General features: G+C 42.0%; 1 non-coding gene across 1 annotated transcript; it reads right to left on the bottom strand.

Annotated features, from left to right (window-relative positions):
* Positions 1-6,312: 6,312 nt before the first annotated feature.
* Positions 6,313-6,432, bottom strand: LOC112473845. Its single transcript, XR_003044183.1, has one exon. It is a non-coding gene; the product is annotated as a 5S ribosomal RNA (ribosomal RNA).
* Between the last annotated feature and the right edge of the window lie 1,231 nt (positions 6,433-7,663).

Raw genomic sequence — 7,663 nt, 5'->3', positions numbered from 1 at the left:
ATATTCATCACAAAAGTTCTACTTTAAATTTTGCTTTTGTATGTTTGTGAACAAGGGCGTCGTGAAACATTACTAAACTTATTTCAGTGAACGCAGGAATGAAGTTGAGACGTGTGGAGCCATCTTTAAAACACTGGAGGCATCTATTTTATCTATTCGTCTGTCGATGGACACTTAGGTTGCTTCCATATCCTGGCTGTTATAAATAATGCTGCAATAAACATGGAGTGAGTATATCTTTTTGAATCAGTATTTTTGCTTCCTTTGGATAAATCCCCAGAAATGGAATTGCGGAGTCGTACGGTACTTCTCTTTCGAATTTTCTGAGGAACCTCTCTGTACTGTTTTCCATGATGCCTGCACCAATTTACAATCCCACCAACAGTGCTTGGATTGCCTTTTCTCCACATCGATGCCAACATGTGTTTGTTGGTATGTCAATAATAACCATTCTGACGGGAGTGATACATATGTATAATGAATATTAGCCATAAAAAAGAATGAAATCTTGCCATGTGTGATAACATGGATGGACCTAGAGGGCATTATGCTGAGTGAAATAAGTCAGACAGAGAAAGACAAATATGATCTCACTTATATGTGGAATCTAAAAAATAAAATAAATAAACAAAACAGAAACGAACTCGTAGATACAGAGAATCAACTGATGGTTGCCAGATGGGAGGGACTTGAGGCGCTGAGTGACAGGGGGAGGGATTAAGAAGTACAAATTGGTAGCTATGAAACAGTCACGGGGATGTGAACTACAGCATAAGGACTACGCTCAATAATATTACAATAACGATGTACGGTGTCAGATGGGTAGTAGACTTATTGGGGAGATCACTTCATAAGTTATGTAAATGTGTAACCACTATGCTGTACACCTGAAACTAATGTAATATTGTATGTCAACTGTAATTGAAAAAAATTAAATAAAAAGAAAAATTGAAAGCACAACGTTCCCGGCTGCTGAGTTCTGTGAGCAGAAGGAAGTGGGCCGAGAGACAGGGAGGCAGGACCTCATGTGAATATGCTGCATTAGTCCGGGTGACCTTGACATCCAGAGACTTCATTCTTATAAACAGCCCATCTGTGTTGAAGTTGTGGGTGGCAAAGATGACATAACTGCTTATTAAAAGAAACCGCGGTGCTGAGAATTATCCTTTGGATAGTGGGACTTCTTACAAGAAATTCCAGACCCCCAGGAGCTTCTGGATAACACATGTGGTTCTGTGGATGGAGAAATTCTCTTCCTTCTGACAAAGTCCTTCTATGAGGTCTCTAGAGAACTGGGTAATTGGAATCAGAAATCTGGACATGATCATCTTGACGCCATTAACCCACACCTTCCTTTTGTAATGAGGAAATTGGGGACTGCAGGAGGAGGTGGTGGTCACTTGTCCAAGGTCATCCTGTGGTTAAGATCAGTTGTGATCAACTTTGACTGGTTCCGTGGAGTTAGCACACTCTCAGTCCATACGTTTTGCTCTTGTCCACTCACGTGCTCGTGGTCTGTCTTGTCCTCCTTCCTTCTGACCTCATCATGACTCCTTTGGCCAAGGCCTCCCTCTTCCCACAGGGTTTGGCCACTGTCTTTCCTCTTAGCAACACGTTTCCCTATAAGAGCGTCAAGCATGTAAACACATAAATATGCCAGGCGGAAATCCTATAGCAACTGGGGAGGACAGTTGTCGAGTGGGAGAGAATTATTCAAATTCAAATTTGTAGATGGCGCTGTCCAAAGAAATATGTCTGCTGGTTGGAATTGGCTGGAACTGGCGGCGTACAGCCAATCTGAAAACCACCATGGACCACAAACGAGGTGATGTGTCGTGTGACAGGCTGGTCTAGATGACCATTGAGATATCGTTATCTCCTAGAACATTCTTTCTTCTGCAACTCAGTCTAAAGTTGCTATTATATAAAGCTATTCTTCATTCAACCCTTGTCATTCAACCCAAGATAGAAATGTCCTTCTCTACTTTGTGTGCCCCTGTTGCTGTATTTCCATGAAAATAATGAAAACTATACTGTGAGATGGAAATTCTTCTCTATTTCATTTTACAGATTAGGAAACTGAGGCACAGGCAAGTAAAATAACTTTCTGAAAGTCTACTAAATAGAGGAGGCGAAGCTCAATTATATGCATGTCCCAGTCTAGAACTTACTTATTCACACCTGGTGTCCCCATCAGCCATCTGCGACTCTGCGAAGACCTCTGGAAATCTTTTCTAAGTTAACATTTTTATCTCCTGAAAGATGAAGACAAAGGGCTTCAAATATTAGGGACTCGAAAACTTTTTATGAATGGAGCAGTGATGCCCTTGAAAGTTTTGAAACTGAGAATTGTTTGCGGGTATCATCACGTATCATTATGCTGTTATAGAATGAACACAGCGCCTTATATGAAGGGAACACGCATGGCAGAGTCATTTTCCTATCTTCTTTAGCTTTTTTTTTTTTTTTTAATTAACAACGGGCCCTTTAAATCATGACTGCACTGTCACTAAGCTTTGCTGCATAAAGGGCTTTTCCTAAAATGGGACACTTCATTCTGATTGCTTCCAATTACATCCTCACTTGATGTGAATCAAATCAAGACTTTGCTGCCTAATGCCCCCATGATCTCATCTCAATAAAAACCCACCAGTGCATGGCCAAACATGACAATGGAGAAAGATCTTCACGTGTCCCCTGCAGCGCAGGGAGGGCGATGCCCACAGAGGGCTCCGGGATCATGCCCCAGATTATCGGGAGTGCCCAGAAGGCTGGTGAGAGGGAAAGGTTAATGGGAATCGGGACACCCCCAAGGGGTCTGGCGAGTAAGAGGGGGACTCGTAATCTGGATTGTCTCACTCCTTGTCAGTAACTAAGGACACCTGAGATCATCACAAGCAGTTTCCTCAAAGTTATTCCTTAGACTCACCATTGCATGTGATGTTCTGAAATGAAAAGAGTCTATAATCAAATAATTATGGGACGTATCTCATACAGGAAGTGTCACAATGTACATTTGCATATAAAAATCTCTGAAATGTACAGAAATGAAATCCTACTCAACTGAGATCTAATATATTGCACGCTTCCTCGGCCATCGTGCCATCGAATATACGTTCTCTTCAACTTCCTCGGTGATAGAACTCTGATTTTATTCACATTAGCACTATCCCAGACTAAAGGACTACATTCCGCTGTATTTCTTGCAGCTGGGTATGGTCATGTGACCACATTCTGACCCATGAGATAAAAGACAATGTGTCATAAAGGACTTCGGGAAAAGAATTTAGAGAAAGTTGACTTATCCAGGAGAAGCACCTTCTGTTCACCAGGCTTTATATTTCCTCATTCCTGTTACATGGAATGCAGATGTAATGGCTGGAGCCCTAGCAATCATCTTGAACTACGAAATGACTTTGAAGATGGAAGCCATTGCTAAGGGTGGTGGAGAAGAAAGGGAGAAGAATCTGGACCCCTTATGAAACCAGGCCAAGGTTACTTACCTCTGGACTTCTTTCATTTCATCCTGTTTAAGCTACTGTTATAGTAGATCTCCTTTTTAGCTCTTAAACACGATTCCTGATTAAATGAACCATCGAAACTCTCATCCGCATAACTATTAACATCCTTTTAGGATAGATTTTGGAAAACATAAGTCTGACTCGACCCTCAATATCTACATCTACAGGAGGAAACCAAAACTCAGAGACAGAAAGTGACTTGTCAGAGTTCACACAGCTATCGATCTGGACTGTGGCCCAAGTATCCTAGAAACTGGCCTTTGCTCTTAACCTCTCTCATACATATTTTCCAGACCAATTCTGAAATTATTTTATGTACACACTATAAATGACCCAGTGCATGGATTATAGATCTTCAAGAGAAACTGAGAGGGCCTTAGAGAAAAAGTAAGCCATTTCAGGCTGACTGTCATTGGCTTTGTATTGGAATGTTAGTCACTGGGCTTTTGGGGAGACTCAAAATCTTCCTGTCACTTAAGCAGTAAGGGAAGTCTCTGTTAGGGAAGGCAGTTGGATAGCCAGCAAGAATGATACTTTGTCTTCTCGCCTTTCAAATCAAAATAAAGCAGGAAGGCCATCAAATCGGCCCACAAGGACCCCCGCTGTGGATGCTTTGGGAGCTCGACCAACTTGTCTCACAGCTGACAAGCCTGTTAAAACACCTGAGCAACCTGCAAGTTGCTACAGAGGCAAAAATGTGGCTCCCATTTGCTGGGGCTCTCAAGTATATAAATCTCCTCTGTCACAGCTGCAGAGACAGCTCCATTCATGGGGCTCTGCCCCTGATGACTCTGAGTGAGTGTGCACACACATACCACACACATGTACACACATACACGGTCACACACATATATACACGCATACGCCACATGTGCGTACACATACATCTCACGTGCCACACACACAGGCATGGACATACACACATACACACACATCCTTCACACATGCACATATGTACACACCACACATGCACCTGCACACCCACCACACAGACATACACCGTGCACACATACAGAACACCTCATGAGCACTCTGAAATTTGCCAGGCCGAAATGGAAATGGAGAAAGGGAAAGCTATGGCTTTAATTACTCCCCCGTTGTTAGAAAAAATGTTAAATTATGATATTGTCACCTGAGGGCTTGCTGACAGACTTCTTCAGTTCCCCTCCACCTGGCACACATCCAGGGCTTCTTTTTTTCCTTCTTTCTTTTGAATTCTGGAATGCAGACCTCAGAATTTGCCATCAGTAAATGGATGTGTCTAAACCCCAATTATCAGGCCGCGTCACAAGCAAGGCCCCTAGCAGCCAGCTCACTCCACTTCTACGCAACGAAATAATCCTTGTTGTATTCTTGAGTTGCGTCTCCCCAGAATTTTCTAAGAGTTTGGGTGTTTTCTCCCTATAAATTCCCATTTATTCATTTTTAAGGGATTGTTTGAAGCCAGTGGTTGTTATTTCACACCTTATATCCTATGAATTCTCTCGTTTCAGAAGAACATGAAAAGATTTCATAGCCTTTTCTTCTCTCTTCTTCTAAAAGCCAAAGCTAACTGCTATAACCAACAATCCCCAGGTCTCAGAAGCTTAACAAATAAAAACTAATATCTTGTCTCTAACGTTGTCCAGTGAGGTGACCGGGAAGGGGCATTTTGCTCTGGGCTGGGAGTTGGCAAGCTATAACCTAGGTACTTCAGCTAGCCTGCTACCTATTTTTTTATAAATAAAGTTTTATTGGAACACAATTATAAACACAAATAAAGTTTTATTGGAACCCATTCATTGACACAGCATCCACTAAGCAGGAACTTGGGGACTCCAGTTCCTTTTGTCTTGTGCCCCTGTCCTCTTGGTTCTTGAAGCCAATCTTTTCTGCTGGCAGGGGATGAGAAGGGGCATAGCTCACATGTGGGAGGAATCTTTTTACTGGTTAGGCATGGTAGTGATGTACACGAGCTCAACTCATATTTTATTGGCCAGATTCAGTTATGTGGCCACACCAATCACTCAGGGATGCTGGAAATTAGAGTTTATCTTCGTGCCCAGGAAGGAAAACAGCTGTGAGCACCCACGGTTCCTGTCACACCTATCCCTCCTGAGTGCAATAGCGATATGTAGGTGGTCACGATTCCCATAGTCTCTCTCTCTGCAATTTGTTTCACATTCTTCTCATATCACTCACTTATTTGCCACTGCCCTAGTTCAAGTCTGGAAGGGTTTGCTTTTTTTGGTTTTTGTTTTTTTTTGTTTTTCTTTTCTTTTGCTTCTGTTGTTGGGACTGCATCCGCTCTGCATTTATATTTCCAATATCTATCTTTCTCTTTTCTGATAAGACAACCCTAGAAGCTCATGCCTTTTGCCTGAAACAAGTTCAAAGGCTCCTATTTGTCTATCACGGTCACTAGAAGTTTGGGACTGGCTGTTAAGTTCTTCCAAGATCTGACCGAAGGATCTGATTTGGCCTGACATCCTTCCGTGCGTGATTCCAGAGCTTTCTCTCCCGCTTAATGGACTGTCTTTTCCTCGCCTCCCTGCCCATATCCACCTTGCAGCTTGTGTGCACATCGTTCCCTCTGCCAGAAAACCACTAAAATCTCAACCACCTTATCCATTTAAACATATATAAATGTTACCCACACTTCCTTCCCACTAAACTGAAGACATCACAGGGAGCAGAAACTAGGTAGCTTTATTTTTTTTAATTTTTTTTTTTTTTAGGTGAGGCACCCCTTGGTTGACTTCACAGATTGCAAGGAACTTGTCCGCTTTCAATGCTTACTTTTTATTTTTTACGCCTACAGCACCTGGTCTTCCTAGGTGGTCTCCCATCCAAGTACTAACCAGGCCCGACCCTGCTTAGCTTCCGAGATCAGACGGGATCGGGCTTGTTCAGGGGCAGCATGGCCGTAGACAAGAAAGGGGTAGTTTTCATCCATCTGTTCTATCCCTAGACTTAGTACATGATCAACATTGTTTAAATGAATAAATGAATAACTAGACACCTGGAGGATTCCATACACATTCGTTTTCCCAATGAACTGGACTCTTTCCTTCCACTGAACTTTCAAACCTGTACTCTTTCTGGGTAACTTATCACTCCTTATTTAACATTAGCTATATAGTATGCATTTGATATTGCCTTTATTACACTGCACGATTCACATGGAAGAGAATTATCATTAGCATCATAATGTCTAGCACGTGCTAGATGCTCAATGAATGTATGACAAATAAATAAATGGATGGATGAATGAACCTGAGTTCTTTCTTGGTGATTCTAACACGCTCCGAACCTCATATTACTTCCTTCAGGTGGAAAGGGAGAGTGGGGATATTAATCTTAGAATGAGAAATGTCTTTCTCTCTTAAAAAGAGCTTGAAAGGCTTTAAATCAAGAGCCAAGAAGATTCAAGGTTAAGTAACGGCTTAAATCCTTGAGCAGTGTAGCTCTTCCTGCTCTTTTATGCATAGGCAGGAATTAAGAGCCTAATACCAGAATGAATAACTTGGGACTTAGTTGTAATATGAAGAAACATAAAAAAAAAAGACTGGACTCTGAATAGGAAATTATTAGAGTGTTATATCAGGTATCACACCGATTGTGTTCAATTGAGTGGAAGTGACCAGCTCTGAATCACTTTTCCTATCCATACAATGGGTATCGCTTCATTAATCAAAGCTTAGCATTAGTGTAAAGAAAGTGGGTGTGATCGTGAGGCCTCATTATGTGGCCGATTCAGACATGCAATGCTAAGAACCAATTCATTGAAACCACAGGTTTCTCAACTCTGGAAACTTAAAAATAAATTGCAAATGGGCAAGCATCTCTCCCTGCACTTAGGATTTTGAGTAGGAGCACTTTGTGGGATAGACTGGCTGTGGCAGAGACAGTGGAACCCAAATATCTCATATGCTTCTCTGTCTATTTCCCATCTCCTTTGAAGTTGGGTCACTGTGTGGTGTGGGTTCCTCCAGAAGCAGACACCAAGGTAAAGATCAATGGCCAGTAATATCTTGAGATAAGTGGGAGGAAGGAAAGACAAGAGTGTGGTAGTAAGCTCGTTTTCACTGTGGTCAACTGGAGCTAATGCTACTGAAGAATTTTGGAAATCAGTGTTGAAGGAACCTTAGGATTACCCTGCT

This window comes from Pteropus alecto, unplaced genomic scaffold (genome assembly GCF_000325575.1).
Source record: "Pteropus alecto unplaced genomic scaffold, ASM32557v1 scaffold8, whole genome shotgun sequence".
Taxonomy (NCBI): domain Eukaryota; kingdom Metazoa; phylum Chordata; class Mammalia; order Chiroptera; family Pteropodidae; genus Pteropus; species Pteropus alecto.
Note: the sequence above shows the minus strand (reverse complement) of the source record. Positions and strands in the feature narration are given on the sequence as shown.